General features: G+C 36.0%; 1 protein-coding gene across 1 annotated transcript in view; it reads left to right on the top strand.

Moving 5' to 3' along the window:
• Positions 1 to 27,964, top strand: part of AUH (AU RNA binding methylglutaconyl-CoA hydratase) — a 109,848-nt gene that overhangs the window by 9,873 nt on the left and 72,011 nt on the right. The gene's annotated exons all lie outside the window — the stretch shown is intronic.

Genomic DNA, 27,964 nt, shown 5'->3' with positions numbered 1-27,964 from the left:
ATGTATTCTCAAATTAAAAACAAATCAAAACAAAAAGCACACACCCCAGCCCACATATCCAACAGTGCATGCATCTTGCCAAAGTGCTCAGAAAAGCTACCACATGCTGGGAAACAGAATTTGCTGACATGTCAAGATCAATTCATACATCAGTATATTTTGTGACTATCAAGTGAATAGTCTTATTTAAAAATGTTTCAACTAGTTCTTTATTCAAATTTAATTTATATCCATTAGAAATAGAAAAGAGAAGTAAAACAGTTTGTTCTTTATAATACATTAATAGAACTGTCAAGAAAGAGGAGATCAGTTCTGAAATTTTATTTTTCTGATAATTTATGTAGTTGTCATTCTTGATAGCCCAAATAACATAAACAGTTTAGTTTTAAATGCAAAATAGTTTTTCCGGTGTTTAAATATGTAATGTACTTAAGCACTTTTAGTTGGGTTTAAAATTCTTCTTCTTAGTAAGCATGTTCTCATGCAGATACAGTTTGTCACTTACAAGACTTGTGAAAATAATTGTGTTGGAAAAAGGGAATAATAATTCAGTACTTATTTATACATATGAATTGGTTAAATGGGTATGTATTAATCAGCATATTTAATGTAAAGGTTGTTTAAAACCAGAAGTTTTACGTTTTAAATCAAGAAGTTTTAAGTTTTAGTCATCTCAGAAAAAAACCGTAGCTTTTAAACTGATGACGAATGAAGCATCAGAGCTACACATGCAAATGGTGTTTCAAGTTATGTACTAGAGATAAAAAAGATGGCTGTTGGGCTTTTTTAACTGTTTTTTATTTGACATTCTTGAATTTTGTAGGAGTGGTATATTGGAAGTAGGAGAGCAGAAATACTGATTTTGAGGGAGAGTATTTCAGGTATGCTACTATTATTGTACTTATGAGCTCCAAGTATGTCTCTAGTATTCTTTGACAGCTGTCTTTTCTGAGCTCTTTTGATATAAAGATTTAACATACTCATTGCTGCTTATTTGTTTGGCTTAGAAAACCAAGCAATTCAGAATATGTATTAAGACATAACAACAGAGAAGATGCAAAGACATTAGGAAGGAAAATTAGTCCTGAAAAGAAGACTGTGAAAGACAAGGGCTGGGTAGTTATGTATGGATCTTAACCCAGGGAGTAGATACAGGGTGTGAACTAGGTGTCTCTAATTTTAAAAAAGTGATGGGTAAAACAAGTGTCCTAAGAAAGGAGATTCCTGTAGCTGAACAAGTGAAATAAAGGATGTTCCAAAACAGTGGTAACTGAAATTTAGAGTGAAACAGAATACCTGAGGCAGAGCTTGTTAATAAAAATAGGCAAAAATTGTGCAGTGGATGGATGGATTGCTTCAGTAGGTGACTTTAAAGGGTATCTATAAAGAGAATGATAATAGAGGAAGCATAGTGAGATCTGGAAGAAAACAGGTTAGCAGCTGGAGAAGTAAGATGAGGAGAGGAACATACTGGATGTAATAAAGCAGTTCCTGAAGGGGACTCAGGAAATTCAGTAAAACACAAGAAAGTGTTTTCAAACTTAAATGTTAAAGGAGATTATGTTACTTCAAGAACATTTAATTTCCTTAAAAAATGCAAGAATCATCTTGTGAAATGTCACACTTTCTTATGCCTTATAGTGCTATTTAGTTAAGCTGGAATGTTTTTATTTTTTTTTATTTCCTCAATAATGTTTTCTTGCTAATATGTGTGAGAATGTATGTTTTTAAAAATACACTTTTATGATTATTTTTTGGACCACCATCTGATGTTTTATAGCCTGTGTATTGGGAAACTTTATCCTAGAATGTAGTTCTCTTTTATGTGTGGAATGCAGTCCAAGATCATTAAATCCTGCCATTCCTTAGCTATCAACACATATCTGTGAAAGCCACAAGCCAAGTGTCTTGTTTCCTTCTAAGGCCTAGTCCACAAAACATGACATCCAACCATTTTTCTCAAAATAGCACTGTGGATGATTAAAATATTTAAACTCTTTTGATGACTGATATAGATTTGGGTATGATTTCAAATTATGGTATTTTCACATGGTGAAATTGGAGGGGACAAAAATAGAATTCTATAAAAGAATGTAGAGATGTGCCAGAAGTCATATCCTTTCATTTCTGCATAAAAATTCACTTTGAGTCTTTACCTACTCTTTTCTTTGTGTCTCCTTTTTAATACTTTATGCATCCATGGGTGCAGAAAGCTCCTCATTAATGCTCTAGCACTGATCAAAAGGGATGCCCAGAAATCAAAGCTTTGCATGTCTGGGGTTAAGGGTGTCTATGATTATGTATAGGCTATGTCTTAGAGTAATTATGTCTGTAAGGGCTTCTTGTGCTTCCATTAAAAATGCTCTGGCACTGAGTCACTTCTTGACTCCTTTCTTTCTACATCTGAAATCAAATAAGTAAAGTATTGGTCTTTCTGAAGTGAACATGTATGACCGGTCCTGGCCTATGTTAGTCAAAGCTGTGTACTTGCACCATTCTGCAGCCAAAGTAGGTGAGTCTATAAAGGAGTCTTTTTATTTCCTGACAATGTTCCATTCTTTAGGAAGGCATAGGCTTATGCATGGAATAAGGCAGATGTCCCATGGGTAAAATGTCTGTGGTCAAGTAATCATGGGTTGTACTGTGTTCACACAAGGAGCCAGATTACATTCACATAGACAGTTTGAATAGCTTGATTGTTCATTATTAATATAATTTTGACATATGTATATTAGTGACATTGCTTAGGTACTTTTTGTGAGCAGATTTTTAGGCTTTTTTCATCCTCAAAATACTTCTAGAGTAAGTCTGCATAATAGTGTTGTGTGATACAGTGCTGTGTTGGTGTGTTTGCAGAATGGATAAGGTTGGAAGAGATTTCAGTGAGGTCATCTGGTCCAACCTCACTGCTCAATCAGAGGCATTCTGGAGACAGTCTTAGAGCTTCTTCTGATTTTAACTACATGAAGTAAAAAAAAAAAAGGTACAAATAAAATACTTCAAGAGTAGTTTTTTGGTTTTCAGAGAGTATTTGGGTATGGCTTTGGTCCCAAGAATTGAACAAGCTGAAATTGCACCTTAAAGCTTTTGTTGTTCAGTTTTCTAAGGCTTTGAATAAAAGCTGAGATAATATTTATATAACTTCTAGTTATTATGGAATTTTACTTTTGAATATGTTTTTGCTGAAGCTGAAGACTGCTGCATGTTTCTAGGTCTTCTGCTTTTCTTCTGTTTTTTCCCATCTCACTCACTCTTGTCAGTAAGTTTGATGATGTGAAATAGGGATTATGCTATATTTTGCAATTGAAAACTATGGGATCAAGTAATAATCTTTCCTTTGAAACAGTTTTATGTGTTGATGGTTATATTGATAAAAAAACACAGATTCTGATTATATTATTTTCCTTCTAACTTTTTGCTTGCTGTCCCATGTATTGTTGTTTTTCTTGGTAATGTAATGTTCTTCCATCCCTCTATTCATGTCTGGTCAAGAAGGCATTAAAAAAAAGTATTCTTCATGTATTTGTCTCAGGTAGTAACTTACTGACCCATAGTCCACTGGTTCCATTTGCAGCTCATGCTAATAAATAAAACCCCTTGCTATCATTTTACCATTCAGAATAGTACCTCTGGTGCCTGAACAACCAAGACATTTGCTTAACTCTTTCTGTCTGAGTCCAGTCAGAGATAATTTCTCTTAAAAATCCACATGTAAGTTGTTGTCAGTTTCCCTGCATTTGAGAAAAATCCTACTATCTCCTAAAGGAGAAGCGGACTAGAGGAAGACGCTGCTTCTGGATTTGGATTTGCATGGGAGAGTTAGGAGAGCTTTCCCTTGTAACTTCTTGAGACTTTTGTGGTGACTGTGTTTAGAGTTTAATTGTTTAGAACTGTTTGTCTTCAGTATTGTTTTTGCAAAATGAGCTTGACTATATGAAATAGAGGTTGTGAGGTTGATGGGTTATTTGCTTTGTATATGTGTGCATACAAAGAGAGCAAGCTTTGGAACAATTTTTATTTAACATATTTGAAAAATGCTTCTTGGAGACCTTATTTCAAAAATCTTTGAGACATATCAGAATACAGACAGTTAACTTTTTGCTGTTGTTGTAACAGGCTTTCAAGATAGTTCGAAAAATTTTGGTATTTGAGCTCTTTAAACCACTTTGACCTAAAAGTTACTGCAGCTTGGCCAATAAAGTCCCTACTTGGAAAAGCAGAAGAAATCTCTGTGCCAGAAAAAAATCACTATTTGAATTTATGGTATGAGTAAAGCCAACCCAAATGCTTTTCCTGTTGGCATAATTTGTCTACATCAAAATTTTGTTTCCATCAGAGTTGAATTGGCTATATGGAGTTTAATTCACGGCTGCCACTTCCAGCTGGTGCAGTTTTTCTGACAGAAGTTGATGAAGCAGACAAGCCTGGTAGAGCAGATCCTTGAGGACTTCTTTGTTTAGGAGGTTTTGATATGGAGGAGTAGAGGAGTTTCATAATAGCTCTCAAATACTTGACCTACTCTTATTTTTATAGAACTAGCAGGAGTAGTAAGGAGGTATTACTGTGGGTGTAATCTCCTTTTTTCTTGCAGTTTCTGTTATGTAAGCAAGGAGGATTGTATACTTTACCAGACCATGTTTGGTTCTCCAGATTTCAGCTCCTGCACCAGAAACTGAGAAAAGACTTTGTGTATTACTCCACTCTTCCCTCTTAAGCATTCAGATCACACATTAAAATATTTTAGTGTCTTCTGAATATTTCTGTTGCTGCATGTACCTTTCATTCCCCCAAATAAATGCTTTATGATGTAAACTGTAGCTAGGTTCTTTCCTCTTTCTCATTCCAAGTTTTCAGCAGTGTTCAGACTCCCAAGTGCTGTTAGCTGCTTGCAGACTGTTAGACTCAATAACAGTTGCATTTCTCCTAGGGCATCATCAGTGACATGAAATAGGTTGGTCAGCCATGTGGCAGCTCTGTCTTGTGAGTTTGCACAGTCACCTGTTACATTTGGTTTCTACGTCTTGCTTTGTCTGAGGTAGATGATTTTGCTTCTTAATTTTGGTGTTGTCTTTCTGGAATTATTAATTCCTGTCATTATTTTCTAAAGAACATGTTGAATAACTGAGCCAGTCGAGAGTGCAGTTAGGATTGTCTATATACAGAAAAAAAATCCCAGTAAGAAAAACCATTTTAAGTACCAGTTTAAGTACCTTTCTTTTGGAAGTACCATAGTCATCTAACTCCAAATGCTCCTCTACTACCTGACAACACATACTAAATTTCAGAAGTAATTGGAATGACAGAGGATTTTTCAGAGCTAAAAAATGCAAAAAGGAGTTTTCCAGGAGGTTTTTCAGTAAGAATATGAAAATCTAACAATGTTCATTTTTTTTTGATTTACAGAAGACTGATCCATTCCTGATGAGGCAGCAGGCACAAGGAATATGATAGGAAATTGGGTGGTACTGTGCTCAACAGTGCAGTCTTCAAATCAGCATCTAATGAACTAGAAAATTTTAAGCAAAGAATCACTTGTTTGTCTTCTTATTGGTTGGTGCAATGCCTTACTTGAGAAGATGATAGAATTTGGTTTTCATTTGTTCAGCTTTCTGAAAGTTATTCTCCACTTGGGACTAGAGCTTTTAAATTCATGTATTTAGTTCACATGGGCCTCTCTGAGAAAAGACTAGAAGCTATCCTGGTACTTGACAGAGCAAGCTGCATCCATTTCCAAAAAAGACCCATCACTCCCCCATGCTGAGTCTTTAAGAGATTCTGGTGGCACCTCAGGGACAACATATATATTAGAAATTGTAAAGAACCATGTGCAGCAGCCATGAGAGAGGAGTGGGAAAAAAATGGAAGAGGAACAGCCCTGCAGACCCCCAGATCAGCAGCAAGGAAGGGGAGGAGGTGCTTCAAGTGCCAAAGCAGAGATTCCCTTGCAGCCCAAAGACAAGACCTTGTCAAAGCAGGTTGTCATCCTGGAGCTCATGGAGGACCAGTCTGGAGCAGATGTCCACACTGCAGGCCATGAGGAAGCCCATGCTGAAGCAGGTGCACACATCCTGATGAAGGCTGCAGCCCATGAAGAGCCCAGTCAGGAGCAGGGTCCTGGCAGAGCTGTGACCTGTGGGAGAGCAGCCTGTACAGGACCAGATGCTCTGGCAGTTGTGGCCCATGGGGTACCCATGCTGCAGAAGTCTGTTTCTAAAGGCCTGTGCCCTGTGGAAAGGACCATGCTGAAGCAGTTTCTTCAGGAGCTGAAGAACTGTGTTTCCTGTGGGAAGTCCTGGGAAAGACTGTGTTGTGTGGGAGAGATTCTGTGCTGGATCAGGGAAAAAGAGTGAGGAGGAAAGAGTGTCAGGGATGAAGTGTTATGGTTGAATTACAAGCCACATTCCCCGTCCCTTTTGCTCTGCACAGTGGTGGGGAGGGGTAGGGAAGTTAGTAGCAAAGTTAAGCCAGCAAAAAAGGAAGAAAGAACAGTGGGGGGAAGATGGATTTATTTTGGTTTTTGTTTCTCACTGTCTACCTTTTATTGGCAATAAATTCAATTTATCTTTCCTAAGTCCAGTCTGTTTTTTGCATTATGGTAGCAAGTGAGTGATCTCCCTGTCTTTATCTTGATCCACGAGCTTTTAATTGTATTTTCTTCCCTGTCTTACTGAAGAGAGGAATTGGCAGAGAGCCGACATTAACCTACACATCCAGTTATTATGGATTTTTCAAAGTAAGATTGAGGGAAGACCTTTATCCTTGAAGAGCTATGAATTGAGGGTGGATTGGTTATATAAAGTCTCAGAGGAACTTGTGTAAAAATGGTCTAAAATAACAGTAGTCAGGAAGGTTTTTCTCCAGTTGAGTGAATAGTGACCGGAGCTGTGCAATAAGTATGGTTCAGAAGTTAAAGTGGAATAACTTCAACAGAAAAGACTAAATCTATAACTTCTTGGTTCTTTTTTCTATTCGTAACTTGAGGGGCAGGTTTTTTTTCTTACGGCTTGCGTATGGCTTCTGTTTAGATGACTCAGTCTTCCTACCTTGTGTGCTCTAAAGACTTGTGTATGAAATACTGGTTGTCCTTCTCTAGTTTTGAAGTTCTCTAATGACAGCTTGAGTTTAGTTACTCCTTTAGTATCAGGAGCAATTTGTAGAAATACTGTGTTTCTGTCTGAGAGGGATTCCATTGTTTCACTGAATACAGACAGTTTTAATTGAAAGTACTTTCAGCCAGCATGTACTTGTCTCCTGTGTCAAAGATTTCTAAGGGTCTAGTGAAAGTAAAAGACAACTTAATTCATAGCTAATATTACCATAGCATAAAGCTTTTAAAAAAATAAAAGCTTCTGGTAATTCGATAGCTGTAATGCTAGTTGTGGATATTTCTGTGCTGTTTTTCTTCCTTTTTTGGTCTTGAATAAGGTGTAGACCATAGCTTACTGTGATTTGTGCACACAAATAAAAAAATAAATTTAAGAGCAGGCCATTAGTGAAAGATAAATTGTGAGCTCCAGCTAGAGAGTCATCTTTTTAGCAGTATTTTTCCTTGATTGATGCACTTCTGAGATTTGCTTTTTCAAGCTGGGGAAACAACATCTGACCATTCCTTCTCTTCTGTGGCTTGTGACATCTGTTAAAAAATGGAAATGTAAAAGTTTATTTATTTCAATGATACAAGCATTCTTATTTTTCCTTTCTCAATAAGATTGAAGCCATCTTGAATTTGAGATCCATACTATTACTTAAAATTGACTAAAAAGATCCAAATCTGTCTGAGTTGGATATGTGATGAGTTTTGCCACACCAAATCTACATTTCATAGACAGTTACCTAATTTGATTGATCAAGCTAGTGCTTTACTGGTATAATATGTACCAAAGGCTGGACTCTGTAACACAGTTATGTAGAAATACAGCACCTACTTCAGTCACTGGAAATGTGATTATTAACTGGGATTATTTATGAGAGGGATATCTGTCTTTAGAACTCATTTTGAGCAACAGAAGGCTATACTATATTTGGTGTCATTCAGCTGTTTTATGTGTTCTGGGAAGTATACAAGCAGGATTAAAGTGTATCTTTGGCTATTGGACAACATAGTGAGTGTGTTTTACCTGCTGATTAAAAAATATATATAAAAAAAAAAAATCTGTTTTAGAAGTTTAGCAAATTTCCTTCGGCTTTTCGTCCATTACAACAAATGCACACAATTAATGTGGTATTTTATGGAAATATTTTTTTTTCAGTGAAAGCCACCTAAAATACTAAAAATATTAAGATCTAGGTCATAGATATATTTCTGAGGTAGTGGTATTTGGTTAGTTCTTTATCTAGAGGAGAGTAACAAGAAAGGGAATGACTTTCCTAAAGGTATGAAAAATTATAAAAGCATGGAAAAAATTGATCAAATTGAATGCCTAAAATTGTTAAATTGAAATATATGGTACAAAATAATTTGTTATGTCTGGAGAAGTAGTTACAAATAAATATACTGGTGATAAGAGAATTTTTTTTGTTTGGACTCTGTATATGGCAGTCAGGATCATATTCAGGGTATTCTCTGAGTAGTTGTACAGAAAACATAGGGAGACAAATGTCTGAAGGAAACAGCTGGGTTGCCTTCCTACATCTTGTTTATATTATGTTGAGTAAAAATTTTGGAGATGTAACTTACTTTTTATAATGGTTAATTGAGGATTGGAGTCTAACGTTAGAGCTAAGACTTTTATAACCAAATGACTGAAAGTCATTTAATGAATGAAAGTAAGTATAACCATATAGCTTACAAATAAGTAAATCATGTATGATCCTGAACAGCTGGAGAACTTCTAAAGTTTCCTGCAATACTTGAAATTGATGCAATGCTCTAGATCTTTTGGATTGTTACAGAAATAATAAAAAATCTCCAGAGCAGACATTTGTAGTGACTTGTCCAAACTTGACACAGGCAGGAACCATGAATATCTGGGATATGCAACTTCAGCATATCCCAGAATTTAAATAAAAGTGACATCTTGATGATTATGAAGCAGTGGAAGATACCTCACTGGAATACCTCACCTGACTACCTAGAACAGTGAAAAACACATTCAGATCTTACTTATAATGCTATAATGAGTTTTCAAACAATGAAATATTTTCTGGAGTGGCTATACCCGAACAAACTATAAATTAAAATGGAAAAGATACCAGATGATGCAGCAGATTTTATATTGGGAAAACTGTGTTCTGCAGTGGCCCTAGAAGGTTGGACCACTTGTTTCCCCATTTGCTCTTATAAAGAGTCTGTGCTTTCTGGATATAAAATATTTAAAATAATTTATGTAAATATTTTGAGAATAATGAGAAAGGATTTTCCTTTGTATTTGTTTGGGTTTTTTTTTAATATGTTTCTTAAGAGTTTGCTCCTCTGATGTCTTTGGTGATGTCACTGGCTTGCAGTTTTTGCTGCTTGGGAATGTATTTTTAATGGCTGTGTATATGCTGCAAGTGCATTGCCTTTCATTTTTGATTTTAAAAAGTGTTTTTTTATACTGTTTCTTTAAGATTTATCCAAACCTATATTTCCTAGGTTGCACAAGTAGATCAATTCCTATATTTCATATAGTTGCTACAGTAGGATTTGACTTTTGGAATATAGTCCTTGGAGCGCTTTGGAGTTGCATTGAATTTCATTTATAGGTACTCACATGCATCACACTTTTTTTTCGCTCCTTTTTTATCTTGTATTGTTGAAGCATGTAATTAGAAGACTGTAGGCATATGTGACACCATGTAAGAAATTCCTGTAATTGCTTACATGTTAGAGATATGTAGATGAACTTGACTGTTGTAAAGAAAGACTTAACTGGAAACCTGCTTCTGATGTTTGAAAACAGCTTCTGATGTCTGTGTGTGGATCAAAGAGAGAGGACTCTGGAATTCAGTGCTGCTAAGTCTTTTGTTTGGTAGGGTAGACTAGTGGACTGGATGCTGTATTTGAACAGTTTTGTTTCCATGGAAGTGAGTAAAGTCTTCCTGAGATTCTCCTGTTCAGAAAAATTTGTATTATGGTATAATCTGTCATCTTTAAGCAAGCTATAGTCTGTGACCTGCAGGTGTATTAAATATTGTTGATTTGATATCTAAACCTACAGGAATAACTATGTAGTCATTGTTGGTTTCTTTAAGTTCTTTGAAGTCACAGGGCAGTTCAGATGAGTCCTCTGATATCCTTGTATATATCAGCTTTTAGATTTCTGTATCTGTCCATAGCTATTTTGAAGTATATGAGTTTTTTCCCTCTGTGGTTGATATGTGCACCAAAAAATGCATTAATTACTAGTGGTCTTATCTTCAAAACTTGTACTGGGCATGTTTAGAGTTCACTTCTCAAGTAGAAGCCCATATGGTGCTGTTATAGATTGGTGACCAGAACAGTGTTGAAAAGACACCAGTGTTTCATAGTTGTCACTGAATGGTTCTTGCACAACATCACTGTGCTTCTCACTGTGCCAATCAGTCAGCTGGGGGTAAGCAGGAGGCTGGAGCAAGGCACAGCTGGCACAATGTGAATTGAGGAGGGGGATATTCCATAACATGACATACTCAGTGGTAAAATTGGGTAGGTAGACCATGTTCAGGACTGGAGAGACATTGGTCTGCTGGTGGGGAATGACTGCTTTTGCATCATTTATTTTCTTCTTTTTTCCCCTTGTACTTACTAAGCTGCCTTTGTCTCAACCTGCAAGGTCTCCCTCCCCTCTGCTTGTGTGGTTCTTTTCATTTCTCCATCCTGCTGTGCAGTGGAAAAACAACTGACTGGGGGCCTACCTGCTATCCAGAGTCAAGCAGTACAAAACTATGGCTTTGCATGACATGAAAAATGAAATCTGGGATCATTAGCTGGATTAGCTCCAAAAATATCCTGTATGGTTATGAATACCAACCTTTTACTGTACTCGTTTTAGTTTTGGTAGAGGGATACTTGAAGTCACTTTAAGACTATTTGACAGGTGTTACAGCTCTAGAGGGTTATTCTTTTCCCCCATTCTATTTTCAGAACACAGTGGTGAATTCTTAATTAAGAACTTAGTGTTTAATGAGGTACTCCTTAGCTTTTTTTAATCCAAAAGTACCATTCTCTTCTTGTAGAAACCCAGATTTTGGAAAAAGATTCTTTCTGTACTTCTACCCCTTCATGGTTAGCAGTTAGAGAAATTCTGAGATGATTTATGGGTATTGTTATTCTCACTGCTTCACATTGCATTTTTTTTCTTGGACTCTGGAATTGTAGCACCTTAGAATATTAAGTATTGGATCATGAATTTGGGATGTATTCCTGAATCACAAAATATTGTTTGACTGTCTTTCTTTTGGATCTTCATCAGCAATGTGGTTTTAGCTTTAAGCTTTTCATTTCAAATCTTGGAATAGAGAAAAAATTGTCTATATTTAAGATTGAAAACATCTAATTTTTCACTTTTTTTTTTGTTCTTATCAGATCTTTTGAGAGCTGGGTTAGTATCATAACTGGCATTAAGACAATCCAGGAACGTTATCTTTTCAAATTCTTGTACTTTTTGTAATAAATACATTTTGAGATTTCCAAGACACCTTTGAATATTTTGAAATAGAGTTTTACATAATTGCCTGGAAAATACAGAGGATTATATTAGGTAGAATTCTGTCTTTTTGTTATAGCATGTTGTTCATGGTTTGATGATTGTAATGGGTTAGTAGGGGTGTTGAATGAATTGACTGAGTCCCAACAAGATCCTTGGATGTATTTAAAAGATGTGTAGCTATGACACTTAGGGACATGGGCAAGGTAAATTATTTGACTTCATGATCTTGAATGTCTCTTTCAGTCTAAACAATTCTCCGATTTCATGATACAAGAGCTCTTTTGACATGATTATGGCAGAGGCTAGCCATATTAGTTAATGTAATTTTCACTGTTCAAATCTTAGTTAAAAAGAGAGCAATAGCATACTCGTGGATCGATATTTTTTTCAGATCTTAAACTCACTCATCTATGATTTAATGGTTTAAATGGTTTAAACTTTATGGTTTTAAAGGGACTAAAACCATGTAAAGATAATTTTAACAGGAAGTTACAGATTATTGATTAGCTCTGACCATACTAAATTGATAAGATAAATTTGGTGAGGCCCTGGTAAATGCATTTGTTCTTGCATGAGGAACTTAATTCCTCTTTGATTCTACTATGTACCTCTGAATATTTGACTTTCCACTGCAGTGTCTAAGGTCCAGGTCTCTTCCATTAATAAGTCAAATTGAGTAGTCACTTCCATTTGAAAGTGTCACATCTGCAGATATTTGTCATGTTGATTTGTGAAGAAAGGATGCTAGTTTTCTTCACAATTTTCTGAGGCAGATTGTCACAGTGAATTGTATGAGTTAAGTAACACTTTTTTCTGGAGTACTAAGTGCCTATGGCACCTGATTTCTTTATTGGTGAGGGAACTGAGCCTGCTTAGCTGTTTATATCCTTGGCAGAGAAAACCTGCTGGCAAAAATAATCTGATCTCATGTGCTTGGTGGTAGTGTGCTGGAAATAGAATACATGTGCGCAACACATGGCAAAAATAGTTATTACATGGTAGAGAATTCTTTCCCATTTGCTTTTGAAAAGAGTGAATAAAAATGGCATATAGCAGAAGTACTTAGATGTATATGAATCTATAACATTTTCATCTTAAGGCAGTTTGCAACAGTCAGTTTCACATCTACTTTTATAAATGGCATAGAATTGGACACAATGCAGTTATATATATGTATGTTAATTGCCACAAATACGAAGATAAACTTCCAATAATTAAATTTTTTTATTCTTGTCTTGGCCTGCAGCTGACACTTGTTTACTTTAAGAATACCTTTGTTGGATATTTACTGCAGTAAAAGCTTTTTTTTTGTAACATCTAAATTAAATATGTAGCTCCTGAAAACTGAAGGAGAAAAAAAGCAACTGAATTTACATAAATGGAGTATGGAGTTGCATATATATTTGCATGTGTAACATCACCATTATAACATGTTCATGGAGTGATGTAGGAAAAAGTAGAGACCTGTACATAGTGAAAATGGTTTGAATTTTATATGTCGATTTTTTTTTAATGTGCAATCTATGGACATTTGTTTTGAACATTTAAAATTTATTAAAACATTAAAAATGTATTAGTACAGGTAGTATGAAAATGAAGAAATCCTGAAGTTTCTATTTTGAATTTCTCCTTGTAAATTTTTTAGTTTTTTCCTAGTTAAGCACTGATTCCATGTGTGTGATTAAATAATAGGAATACATGGGTGCTTCTCTTTATACAGATTGGGCAACTCTGTTGTTGTCTTGCACCAAATTTATAAGACAAGTAAAAGAAATGCTGTGACTTCTAGTCAGATCTGTCTGTTGTAACAAAATGCAGTTCCTCCAAATGTATTTAATGATAAAAAGTTGCATTGATACTGAAGTTGGCTGAGTCTGAACTTCTAACACAATCAGGTATTAGAAAGCAGGCATTCTTTATTGCAGGTCTGGACACATTTGGAGGATTTTTCCTCTAATTGAATGTACGTCATGAAACTTTACAACAGGGTATTTATTCCATCGTGATCATACATATTCATTATAGCATACTTCCTAGGTAATCCATAAACATCACTTTTCCTAGAACTAATTTGCATGCATCTGCCTCCTACTGGAAGTCCTTTTATGATCCTAGAGGCTCGTCCATAGGAATCTCTGGTGGTTATATTCACTGGGTGCCCCCAATGTTGCAATGACTTTGCCCTGAACTTCTCTTGGGTCATGCGCAGTTGTTTCTGGTTACATAACTTTGCCACAAAAACCACTTCTGTTCCTCATTATCTGTTTATCCACTGGGTTTCAGCTACTAGTTTAGTGTCCTGTATGTCTGCTTTTACATTATTTTATCTAATTTCTTAGTTAGAATTTTGAGCTTTATTTTGCAACTTCAAGGAAATGAATATTTCTATTCTCTGTTGTCTGTCAGCATGTAGATAATTAGTTGTCTACAATTTCCCTCAGCATCTTCCAATCTAATGTATGTAGTTCTTACTAATAGTAAAGCATCAGGGTTTTGTACAATATAAGAAAATTAGATCTAAAGTAATATTTTTTTTATATTTTAAGATTTCTTTGTGGGTTTCTTGCTGGCAGGTTGAACTTACTGAATGCATATGGAGCTCTGGGTGCAAATATCACCCATCTGTATAATTTCTCAAATCCCTCCAGATAGCAAGTAATACTCCCGTGTTGGATCTCCTTTTCTTTTCCTTTCTTTCTCTGAAGTAATTGGATGGCCTTTCATAAATAGAAGAGATAAATATCTCTGAAGTATTTTAAAATAACAAGTCTTTAGAAAATATAATTCAGTTTGTAATATTGGTGCTGGAAATATATTCAGTGGATGGGAAACTTTGCTATTTGCAAGCTGTTTGATTTATTTTTCTGAGTCAGTTTGAAGCCTTTGGGGACACTGGGAGTAAGGGGAAGTACTGCTTGTGAACTGCTTAACTTGGTATACTGACAAATAGAATTGCAGCTGCACTTTTTATGTCTTAGTTTTGTGTGAACAAAGGGTAATTAAGAGATATCCCTTTTCATGGCTCAGATACTTACTTGTCCTTAGTTTCATGCAGAAGAACACATTTTACTATGTAGAATGGGAAGACTTAAGTGCTGTTCAAGTATTAATTTGAGTCAGAGATGTTTCTGCAGGAATTCCAGCAATTTGAATGTTTTTTTTTTTAAAGTCCAAGATTTAAGTTTTCTGAATAGACCTAGAGTGGCTGAAGCTGAGCTCTATATCTTTAACCCAGACAGTGCTTCTTCCATTCGAGTTTTCCCACAAAAATCTGTGTTCTTCTTACCTAGTGTAGCTTGAAAAGGTTTCTATTCAAACTCAGCTTTCACCTCATGCAGTCTTTCTGAGGCCATTACTTCAAGTCTTTCTTCAAGTTTGTTTGCAGTCTGATGTGTGCAGAGAATGGTTATTTTGTAATTTGGGGACAACAGTTTGGGGATGACAGAATGTGATTATTGTTGCAGATATTCTTTAGAAGGTTTCTTTATTTTCATGTACCATATGTATTATTTACCAGCTTCTTTAAATGTTTCACTGAAAGTATCACTTGCTGCACACAATTCAGTGTCATTGAATCATGACCTGTGGGAAGTTTACAGCTAATATACCATCATGACTAATACAGATCATTGGGGAAAAAAAAAGAAAGATACAGGGTAATGCCTGTGAAATCAAAGGAAGGAATGAAAAGTAGTGAAAAAGAAGAAAAATAATTTCACTCATGTCTTTATCTGTATTCAAATGATCTAGCAGTTCAAACTATAGTTTTTATCTGGAAAAGATCATTCTTTCTTAAATAGCATTTATGCTAGAATACTGACTTTAGGACTTCTTTAGAAGAAATTTTTTCTCTTCCACAAAGCACACTTCCTCCTTTTCTGTTTACAGCTCATAAAACTGGGTGTGCTATTAGTAAACTATTTCTGTACTTACTGCTAATAAAAAAAAATAAACCCATCAGTATCGATTCCTTTTAATGTTAAAATCCCATATCTGCCATGCTCAGACATACAGTATATGCAAAATATTTGAGTCAGTCATCTGTGATAGTGCTATGAAATGTCTTTCTGTTGATTACTGAATTTACTAGAAATCAAAGTGGAACAAACAGTTTGCTGAGAATTTTGGATGTGTTCATATTTTTTTTTGAGTTTAAAGGCTTAGTAGTATTTACTAAGAATATTTGGTCTGAATATTAATTTAAGGTTTGAGAAGAAAGATGAAGAGTCTCACCATTAGCAAGTTTTGGGAACATTTTCTTGTGAATCAGATGATAGAAAACTGTGTGTCAGTTGTTATTATAGGGATTATATGTTAGACTACTGCAATTTATACAAATGACGTGGTACTACATCAATGCTACTTTTTTCAGTGGTAGTGTTGTTAGAATTGCCGTATATGATTTTCTATTAAGTAAATTAGTTCAAATTTTTTGTTTAAAAAAACAACTTTGGTGCTGATCTCTTCAGAGTATTTTGTTTTTGAAGATGTATTAATAGAAATCACAAGTAATAATTACACTATTAATTTGGAGGTAAAGAGCAGGGTAAAAATACAGCTGTTTTGGTTGTCTAGCTTGAACTTTGCTATTCTGAATTCAGTTCAGAATTTAAACTGAATTTGAACTGAAACTTTGCTATTTAAAAATTCAGTTATGTTTAATATAGAAGTTCAACTAGTGAAGGCTGATTTTGAGAATGAAAAGTTGTTTGGGGAAGTTGAAGTTGAATTTTCAGACTACCACAATGTCTAAAGAAGTAGTCAGTACTTCTGTAATGCTTGTTGTGGAAATAATGTAGAAATACAAGTATTGTAGGAAAAAGTTTTGCTTTTTTTTTTTTTTTTTTTAAGAAAAAGCTGTGTGATGCATGATTGCAGCATGCATTGTTTTTTATTAAATGCTGATATTTATCTTTACCATTATGTGAGTTGTAAACACATGATCTTGTCGCGTAGCTGGGATATTTTATAAGATACTACTCTAAGCTTGAAGCACACCAGTTTGTCATGATTTGGTTGTTTTAAAGGCCCGTGGTTGGAGGTCCTAGCAACTTACCAGTTGGTGTTCACTACTGCTACCACAATTTGTTCTTTCTGGATCTTCTCCATTGATTCTGTATCCATCTGAGAATCAAAAATTATGCAGCCTTTGTGCTGGTCTTCTGGTAGTCTTGATTTGTTAGCCTGCCTGACAGAAATCAGAACTGAGACATAGTACAGAATCAAAAATAATGTCTTAATTTACTATTTGGAAACATGTAACTGTCCTATCATCATACTTTTTCACCAGTATTTTTTATATTGTGGTTTAAACCCTGGCTAGGAGCTAAGCACAACTGCTTGCTTATGCTCTCACCAGTGGAATTAAAGAGTGAATTGGAAGAGTAAAAGGTAGAAAACCTATGAACTGAAAAAAAGACAGTTTAAGTGGGAAATCAAAAGAAACACAAGAAAACTAAAACAAGGCATTCATTCACCACTTCCCATGGACTGGCAGGTGTTCAGCCTTCGGCAGGAGAGCAGAGCCACATCAAGTGTGACAGTGACTTAGAAAGAAAAATGTCATCACTCCAAATGTTCTTACTTTCCTCCTTCCACCACAGTATGTATCCTGAGCATGATGTCATATGGTCTGGAATATCCCCATGGTCAGTTGTAGTCACCTGTCCTGTCTGTGTCCCATCCCAGTTTCCGATGCACCCTCAGTCTCCTCACCAGCATAGCAGCGTGAAAAGCAGAAAAGGCCTTGGATCTGTGCAAGCCCTGCTCAGCAATAACAAGAACATCTCTGTATTATCAACTCTGTGCTCAGCACAAATCCAAAATGCAGCCCCATTCCAGCTGAAAAGAAAAGAAATTAACTCTATCCCAGCCAAAAGCAGCACAACTGGTCTTTTTCATGTTTCATGGAGGAAACTTTAGAAAGTCCTGTTGTAGTAAGAACTGTAAGAGAATAGGGACTGGGGAGTGACTGGATGATGGAAGTTTCACAGAGAAAGCTGATTGGTGTTTGGAAAAAAATTGACTTTATTTTTAAGAGATGAGGTTTGTGTCTTTATAATGATTCTTTTTTTCCTTGCTTCTGCAAGTGAAGATGAGATCAGGAAATACGTGTGAGGTGTAAACTGTCTTTTTTGGGGTTTTTTTGCAGCTGAAGAGGTTAGCAGGAGGAATATTGCTGTATGTGTCTAAATTTAGAGCTGGATGCACAGGATGGAAAAAGAGCTAGCTGACTTTAATCTGTGACTGGTCTGAATTTGCATAGGTGTTGGAAGAAGATTGTCAACCCTTTAAATATGGAATTAGGTGTTTATATTCAGGACTCCTGGATTTTAGGTGGAATCCTGTGTGAAATATCACCTTGGCCTTCCAGAAAGTCTCAAAATTCAAGAGTTTAAAGGAAAAAAAATAGACAACCCCTCCCCCTCAATCTCTGAAGTTGTACCTTTGAAATATCCTATTTAAGAGATCTGATGGAGCAAATAGCGCTTTAAATATGCTGATCTGCATGTAAATTATTGCAAGATATGTAAGATAACTTACAGTGGAGCTATAATGCTGCCATTTTACCACAGGGAATGTTTAGGACTGGCATCTTGCCACAGGCTTAAATATATAGGAATTGCAGACATTTTGTTTGTTTTTCACAGTTGGATGGTTCTCAGGAATGTTTCTATAACACAGAGGGCATATATGCAAAAACTGCAGATATCAAGTCATGCTAATAAATTATGATAGCCAATCTTACATGGAAGACTATCAATATCCACTTTGGCTTAAAAATCATATATCTGCATTTAGATAACTTCAGGAATATAATGAAAAAAATGGGTTTTATTAATTTAAATTGCTTTCTTATGTAGGAAATATATGTGGCAGCCTTCGTGCCAAACTGTTTTTCTGTCCACTAAAATACTGCAGTGAGCATCTTTCCCATTTTGTTTTGAAATTTAGACTACAACTTGCTTTTTTATTATCATTATATGTAAATGTATTTTCCTTTGTACGCAGTTCAAGTGGTGTTTGCAAAAATTCGTGTCTGTACAGGTGTGCAGCAGGATTGGTGGTTCTTAAGTAAAGCAAATGGCTACAACTAAAAGGAGGTGGTTACTCTTAAGTTATGAAAGGGCTTTCTCTTAAGTTATGAAAAATACTTTAACCATATATTGTGAACTAATTTCTTAGATAAAGTGATACTTAGCAGGCAATTATGAAAAATATGTTATAATCTCCTTAGTATGTTTGTGTAACAGTACCAAAGGCTGAGACATAACCCAATTAGATAGGCATAGGGCCAAGGGCTGTGTTTTCAGCCAGCGACTGTTTGTTTATAGCTTTTTGGCACTTCAGACCTGATCTTAGTATATTAATTCACTGTTAAAGCTGAATCTTGTGTTACTGCTCTGGTTTTACTTTTTTGGTTCCATATGTGTTTCATACTCAAATATCTTCCTAGTGCCCATGAACATATGTGCCCTTACTTATATTAGTTTCAAATAATTTTGGATCTTTGCTAGTTGCTGACTTTCTAAGAATTTTGTGCATGTGGAAAATTGAGTTCTACATACTTATATGTAACTTTTGAAGTTCATTCCATTTCATATGAGATTTTAAGCACTTGCTTAATATTCTGTAGTATATTACTGATTTATTTGCCATTGTGTTTTTTGTCTCCTGCCTTTGTTGAAATCATTACGTGGTTTTTGCTTTGGATGGGACAGAGTTAATTTTCTTCCTAGTAGTTGTTACAGTGCTGTTGTTTGGATTCAGTATGAGAATAATGTTGACAACACACCGATGTTTTGGTTGTTGCTAAGTAGTGCTTACCCTAAGCCAAAGGTTTTGCAGGTGCACAAGAAGCTGAGAGGAATCACAGCCAGGACAGCTGACCCAAACTGGCCAAAGGGATATTTCCTACCTTGGAATATCATGCCCAGTTTATAAACTGGGAGCGGTTGGCTGAGCGCTGCTGATTGCTGTAGGGAGACAGGCAGGGCGAGTAGTGCCTATTGTACATCATGTGGCTTTTCTCCTTGGCTTTCATCTTTCTCTCTCTTTTTTGTTGTATCAGTTGCTGCTGTTGTTGTCATTATGAAAATGATTATTCTTATTTTACTCTCATTATTAAATTGTTCTTATCTCAGCTCTTTTCCTGATTCTCATTCCCATCACACTGACATGGGAGGTCGAATGAGTGAGTGGCTGTGTGGAATACTTAGGTGCCAATTGGTTTAAACCACAACAGAAATGCACTAAAATGTAGAGACCCAAGTCACGTTTGCTACATAGAAGTGGTATTCATGTCTGTATAATTTCAAATTAAGAAATAAATATAAAGGAAAAATTAAGTATGAGAACTTGAGAGTTTGAAGAAATTTAGAATAAATGTTGTGAGATTCTTTCCTTATTAAAAAGTTTCAAGGTACTCTGCAGCATGGGCAAACTCAATGTGAATCTTACTTTTTAATCAATCCTTAAGGAATTAGAAAACAAAACAAAGCCAAACAAATGAAAAGTTATGCAAAGCCAGGTCTTAACAACAATACATTATTCTTTTACAAATTGTTGTTTGAGTAAATGATCTTTTGATATAAATTTTATGTTACATGCACATTTGATTTCAAATCTAAAGATAAGATCTCAGAGCACAGAAAATGTAGAGTAAGTTGTACTGCTTTGTAAGATCTTCCTTTTCAGTAGTACTCCTAAAAGAAGCTGATCCTCAGAAGCAAGTTGCTAGCAGTTCTTTTTTTAGTAGATATTTTAGTATGTTTTTTCACTTTTTGTCCTTAACTTTCAGATCTCTCTCTGAAACAATGTTTCATTTCTTAATATTCTGATAGTAAGTGATTTAGAAGTATTGGGAGAGTCAGTTTGAATCTAAAATCTTGAAAATATTTAGGAATACAATATAGAATACTCAGTACATTCTAAGTTTTTTTAGTGTACTCTTTGTCTTTTAAACATTTAGATTTCAATTTTCATTTTTATTGTGAAAAAAAATCTTATATTTTAATCTCTTGAATATCCTTTTTATATTTTTTTATTTTTATATTTATGTTTATACCTTGGAAAATGGGACAGACTTCCAAAGTGCTCAGTTATGTAGAAATATGTTTAGGATGGGAGAAGCTCAGCTGGAGTTTGAACTGGCAGGTGTCAAGAGTAACAAAAAAACCTGTAGGTATGTTAATACCAAACATAAGGTCAAGGAAGATGTAAGTCTGCTGCTGCATGGGTCTGACAGCTTAATTATAGACAACACAGTAAAGGTAGAAGTATTCAATTTCCTCTTTGCCTTGGTCTGCATGGGAAAGTTCAGGTCCCAAGTTTCTATGCCAAGAAGGAGCAGCAAAGTTAACAGCAAAACACTGTTAGAGTAGGACTAAGTAAAGATCCAGCTGTTGCAGTTGGACACATACATATGAACAGGATTTGGTGGGATGCATCTGAATTGGTCAACCATCTATCTTATTTGAAAGGTCATTGAAAGCCTAAGTGTCGGGAAAGTCAGATATTATACCCATCTACAGAAGTGAAAATTTGGGAAAATGCAAAGCTTTCAGTCTCACTACATTTTTGGGGAAAGTTGTGGAACAAGTGTTTGTGGAAGTTTTTTCCAAGAATGTGAAAGACAAGAAAGAAAATGTCTGGGAAAACTGAGCTCAGATTTATTAAGGGTGAATTGTGCTTTACCAGCGTGCTGCTTTCTGTTGAAACCACTTTTTCTGTGGATGAAAGAAGTTATAGATGCTCTGTACCTTGACTTTAAAAAGGCACTTGACATGTTCACCCCAGGATTCCTGTAGACAAGTTGGTAAGTTACAATTTAGATGTATGGACTTTGAAAGGTATCACGTCTCTAGAGATCATAGGGCAGTGTGATGTTAGTGGCTCAAAGTCAAAATGTTCGTGGTCCTTGAAATGGAGTTCCTTGAAAGTTGATGCTGAGTCTGGTAGTGCGATTCAGTATATTTGTAAATATTTTAATGATAGGACTGAACCATCCCTGAGTTTGCAGATGACTTCAAAATGGAATGAGAGGGAGATGTCTGGGAAGGAGGAGCCACCATTTGTTCTGAGAAACCTTGAGAGGCTGAAAAATTGGACCAACAAGAATTGCATGAATTTTAACAAAAATAAATAGGAACTGCATCTCGAATGGAATAAACTCAAGTGGCAGAATAGGTTGGGAGCACATTGGCTGAAGTATAGCTTGTGAATTCTAGGGGACAGGAAACAATATGAGCTAGTGGCATGATATGGTGTAAAGAAGGCAAACAGTGTCATGGACTGCATCAGGAAGAGAACCATTGGTGGATCAAGGCATGTGCTTATTCTGCTCAGTGCTTCATAGGCCAGCATAACATGATTAGAGGCTTGGAGGTTGTTGAAAGTGGAGACATAATTGGTCTTCCTGTGCCAGGAATATTCAAAGAAAGATACTATATTTACAATGGTTTATACAATGACAGAAAAGGCAGTGGGCACAGGTTGCTCTAGGGGAATACCATCCAAATAAAAAGAAAATCAGTGTGAGAAAATTAATTAAGAATTAATCATATGAATCATACAAATAGCTTTCCCAGGGAAATGGTGGAATCTCTCTTGCCAACATTATTAAAGACTTGGAAGGAGCCCGACACAGAGCTCTGAACCAATTGCTGCCACGCCAAGAGTGACCATCCTGGGGAGGCCCCAAGCACCCAGTCCTGTGCTGGGACCAGGGCCTGGGGCATGGACAGTGCAGCTGTGGGGAGTGGTGGGTGGCTCCTTCCTGGCTGCTGCAGCCCCACTGTGGCCTGCTCACCTGTGGTGGTGTGGGTGCTCAGCGTGCAGGGCAGACCCGAAATTGGATAATGAGTTGGGACTCATTGAGGAAGGCTCCTTTGGTGATGTCTTCCAAAGAATTGATAATCAGACACAGCAAGGCAAGTGACTACTGTAAAAATTCATAGCCAGGAAGTTCCCAGCATTAGAAAAATGCCATTATGGAATTTAAGGACCATGTCTGTGAGTTGTTAAATATTATTGATGTATGCCAAAGCTTCTTTGATATTGGTTTAAACTCTGAACTAACAAAAATTACCTAAATTTTTACCTACACAACTCTAATGAAAATCTGCTTTATTAAATTAGAAATTATCTTGCAGCATTTAGTATGCATGGAAATGACTTCTGAAGATCCTGGTGTTTAATTCTGCTAATTAGTTTTAAGCTTTTCCCACATAGAAATAAGCTAATGTTTTTTAAGGGTGCCATTTTGGAATTTGTGTAAGACCATGTCAGCTGCAGATTCCTGAGAGGGATGTTGTTAAGTATATTGATGACACATTTGCAAAATTTAGTAACGTATGACAAAATCGAAATCAAAATCTCAACATCATCTTGTTTCTTAAGTGTGTATTTTTGCGAAGGTTTAAACTCAATGCCTAGCACATACTGGGATCCAGCCATAAAGTATTTAATGTTACTTGTGTGCATTCCTTTGATTATTCATAACTTATTTATGTTAAGAGACTTTTTCAGTAGATATTAATAGAGGTTTGTTTTTAAGATATGTTAGGGAAAACTTCCCAGCCAAAGTCTTGGGCCTGGCCAAGCTGTGACTCTGGCTGGCAAGGGCAATATACCATCAAACCTCCCAGGTGTTTCTCTCCTAAAAATGAAATCAAGCATTTTGAATTGTAATTTTGGTCTTATAAAAACTGGACCCCCTTTTTCAAGGCAGACTTGGAGACCTTCCCCAGGAGGGTCGTTCCAAGTCCTTGCTAGGAGAAGGGACTATATCCCCAACCATGGCAGATCCTGGGTGGTGGTGAACATTTAGGAAGTTGTGGGTATTTTTGTTCAGTGATGCTTATTATTTTGCTGAATGTGTTGCTTTACTGTCCATAATGGGATTGGTGCGTATTGTCCTGAACACCCTTCAGGAAAAGGTTGAATTACGTTAATATCATAATTATTAAGGCTGAGAACAGACATGGGTACTGATAACCTGAAAACATTTAAGTGGTGCTATGTACAAATATGTGTTATGATTGACTAGTGTTCACTAGTCAATGTCTGCATTTTAAATGACTCTATTAAAAAAACTGTTGTACTCCAGCCTGACAGCCGGCGTTCATCTTGGATGTCAGTTTAAGGCTTCTTAAAGGATTTTCAAAAGATACCGTAATCCAGTGAATTTTTTATCAGTGAGACTGACTAACAGAATTTTAACCAGAAGTCACATGTATTAAACTCAGTAGCCCAAACTATTTATTGTGAGCTGCTATCACTAACTCACTTGGACCAGACTATGCAGCTGAACATGCATGAAACAGCTGCCTTGACACTGTTACTTGTGAGGAGCATCTCCTTACCTATAACACTGAAGCTGAACTGAATTTTTACAGTAATTGCCTTAATTGTCAAAGAACTAAAACATCAGTGGAGTTCTGATACGTGAACTATTTTCTCCTTGATTACAATGGACAGCATTAACTATTTCTTTTCTTTGGTAGACTGACTGTCCATGACAATCCATGCCATCAGCAGTGAGTCTCTCAGCCTCAGCAAGTTCAGGTCAGTAAGATCCAAATGTCAGATAAATTGATTAGCAAAGTTTGCAGTGGGCAGCTCCTTGAACTCAGTTAGAGGAGGTTCACTGAAGACCATTAAATTATAATAATTCTGGTTAAATTTGAACATGCATTAATGGTCTGCATGTATCAGATGTGCAGTTGAAGAAGATCTATTTAATGCATCTGTAAAAGATAATTAAGAATGTAATAGAATTATCACTGAGTTTAAATTGATTTTAGTATCTGCCATAATGTTTTTAGCTTATAACTCTCTTCTTTTTGTGAGAACTACAAATTTTATTGAGAAAAATACAGCATCAAAGAGTTAAGCAGTAAATTAATGTGCCTTACCACTATAGATCTGGTCTTTTACCTGTACTTAATTCAGTCCAACTCAATTTATGTACCACAAATGAGTGCTAGAGACAGCTGAACAATACCACAATGCATGTTTAAAAGAAACCTGGCTTTACTAAACAGCAGTTATGGAATAGTTTATATAAAAAATGGAATAGCATGAGAACATGTAGTTCTTACTTGTATGAGCTGCTGGAAAGAATACAAGAAAATAATTCCAGTAGTATCTAAAAGGAAGACATTGTCGAGAATGCCCATGACACTTTAAAATTCATGTTTGAAAAACGAAGAAGGGGGTGTGTGGGGATGGTATATACCCCCATGAAAACCTTGAATGTTCTTAAAATTCTCAATCACGACCTAACAAACTGACTTGTCAGATGCAGGATGTTGTCAGGAATTGTGGAAAAGTTTGCCCATTGCTTCACTTGAACCTGAAGAGTCAAACTATTTAAGGACAAGACTAAGTAGAATACTATGTCATGCCCTTGGTATGACAATTTGCCTTTAACTTCCTTTTACTTCAAGGATTGGATATTTAAAGGACAGGACTGAGTAGAAGGATACATATTTTATAGTGGAAACAATACAGAGACGCGTTACCACTTTTAGTTTTTTGAATTTTATCTCCTACAGTTTTTTGAATGTTATATCTGACAGTTGAGTTGACTTGTTTGTAACTTTCTTAAGTTTGTGTAATTAGGTCATAGACGTAAATAGCCTGCAGCATACCACACTGTGAAGCTGTGCTTGATGGCTTCTGGGCATGCTTGTAAAATCTCTTGAAGGTATGTGGGATAAACCAATGGCTGGTAAGTCTAGACTTGTCGTGTTGGGTAAAGATCTTCAGTCAACCTAGGCTTATTATTTGTGTCATCATCATTATTCTGTACATTGTGCCACATTTGTCATCCTGTCTGCAAGGGCCCTGCAGAGGAAGACAGACACTGCCTTTGTATTTAAAAACAAAAAGGGAGAACTCTAGAGGCTAACAGCTGGCCTGGAGGCCCCACAGTTATAGATAACCCTCATTATATAACTCGACCCATCTAGGCCATTAGGGACCCAGTTTAGGCTGTTGGGGATGCAGACAGCTATTGGCTGGTAAGCTGAGTGGCAACTAAATTCAGAGAATCAGAGGCAATTGTGTGGGCTTTTGAAAACTATGTAAAGGGAACTCAAAAAAAGTTGGCTGTTATTGCATGAACCTCGAGTGTCATGTCATGTGTCCATCTCGACTGCGACATATCATGAGGTAGTGTAGTTCTAAAATTGGGAGCTAAGTTGGCATAAATAAATTTCAGGGTAAAAGCTATATATCTGAAGTTCTTTGCAACTTTGGAGAAAGAGAAATGTGGATAACTCTTTCTCATTTTAAATGTAAGTTGACTATAATGTTGTCCTCACATATATGTACAGCTTCCTCTTGAGGTATTCTTAACCTTGTAGAAGTTTATTGATGTTCTGCTAATGATTTCTTGGATTTCTTGGAATGTCTTCTCTAGAAGTTGCACACGTCTGCTTTTTAATAAAGATATTTTCATATACTTTAATTGATTTGTTTTTCAGTAGTTTTAAGTTAATCTATAATGTATGTCAAAGTTGGCTCTTTGCCCTCAGTATTTTATTTAGTTCAGTATATGTGGAGAAGGATGAATATTACTTCACAGTCTGCTTAAATGTATTGTGTGGGAATAAGATATGGGTTCATAGGAATTCATAGTATTTTAATTGGTGAGGTAATGTGTGTTTTGTACTTCTAGCTGAAAGCATTGTAAGTTTCCTACATAAATTCTTTAAATTGTTTTAGTGGATTGGTGGTGCCTTTGTGTTTTGGTGTTTGCAATGTTCTCAGCTCTTGCTGACAAGATACAGAATAATAGGATATAGTATGGAAACAGTATCTTCTGATACTCCCCAATGTCACTTCCTTAGTAAAATTTTGGTGTGTTGACAGAACTAGTTGATCTGTGGTAAGATCAAAGGGCAAGCTCACAGTAACATTGCTGCACTAAGAATTTAATACTTTATTCTACTAAAATACCTGTGCATGTGTCACTTCTTTCCTCTTCTCAGACAAACGACAATTCAAGCACCTTTAGACACTTGAGAGAATAACTTCACTGTTAATTTTGTTTAATTTTGGTGTGCCAGCTTTCTAAAAGACCTACTTTTTAATACAAAGTATTTATTGAATAAAGGTTTTGATTTAGAGATTTTGGGGTGTGTTTTGTATGTTGCATAGAATAGTTTGTACAAGAAGATTTCTAGGCATTTATATTATTTGGAAAGTGAGTCTTATAGTTGGAATGTATTTTACAAACACAACACACAGCTTTTCAACAGTATATAAATTCTGATTAGCAAGTTTGTAAAAATATCCAAATAAGGTAGAAGGCATGGGGTCAGAGTAATCACTATAAAAGTTGGTTTCCTTTGGTGTGTTCTCTAAGTTAAAAGCCATCCTTGTCATACATATGTGTAGGTGGAAAATTCTGGTGAATAACAGCAGTATCCCTATCTTGCTGGATTGCCCTTAGCTTTCTCAAATAAACATTTTCTCTGGCATCATTGTGAAGTGGAAGTCAGCACCTGCTGCAATATTTCTCTCAGCTGACAGTGTATTACAGCCCACCATTGAATAGCTGAATATTTGAAACCGTGCAAAAGAGAGTTACTATGACAGGGCTTTCATATTTAGGGAAAGTAAGGTAACAAAGGGAAACAAACTAACCTTCCTATTTTCTTCTGATATAGGAGGAGGAAAATGAGAAAGTGATAGATCAAAATCCAACAGAGATTTTATTTTGGATTGACCAACTTCAATACAAGTGTAGGTAGTTAAAACATCATGCTTCCTTACATCAGTTTCAAGAATTGATCTGGAAAGACCAGATCACAGCTGACTGCTAAACAACGCCTGTACTGGTATTTTTCAAACACAACTTTTCATTGGAAGTCATCAGGAAAGTTCTCTTCTACCAGTTTGCTGTGTAAATTTTGAAGTGGTACTTCTGTGAATTAAGTTGATTCAAGAAGAGTTTATTCACAAGTGGAGAATACCTGACGGAATGCTAATATAGCTGATGGAGGGAGGGTTGATGGTACTGTCAGTGTAGTCTTTCACTGTGGCACTTCACTTTCCTGCAGTAGCAGCTAGTAATTTGAAAATGGCATTTCACAGTCTTTATAATGTTGTTCATAAAGTGCTGGGAGCAGTGAGGTGAGAGCTGGGTAGCATAACTCCTAAAATCACAGCTTCTGTTACTGTTTTGAGTGGATGAAAATCAATTATTGGGACAAAGCATTAAGATACCAGGAAGCTTAATGTGGAGAAACCAACAATTCAGGCTCCAGTATGAACCGGATGGATGTGGGGACATAATTACAGTGTACCATCAAAACTGCAACAGTTCATATGCCTCCACTCCC

This window comes from Lonchura striata, chromosome Z, assembly GCF_050655825.1.
Source record: "Lonchura striata isolate lonStrDom1 chromosome Z, ASM5065582v1, whole genome shotgun sequence".
In the NCBI taxonomy this organism is placed as follows: Eukaryota; Metazoa; Chordata; class Aves; order Passeriformes; family Estrildidae; genus Lonchura; species Lonchura striata.
The sequence above is the reverse complement of the archived record's forward strand: the minus strand, read 5'-3'. Positions and strand labels throughout refer to the sequence as shown.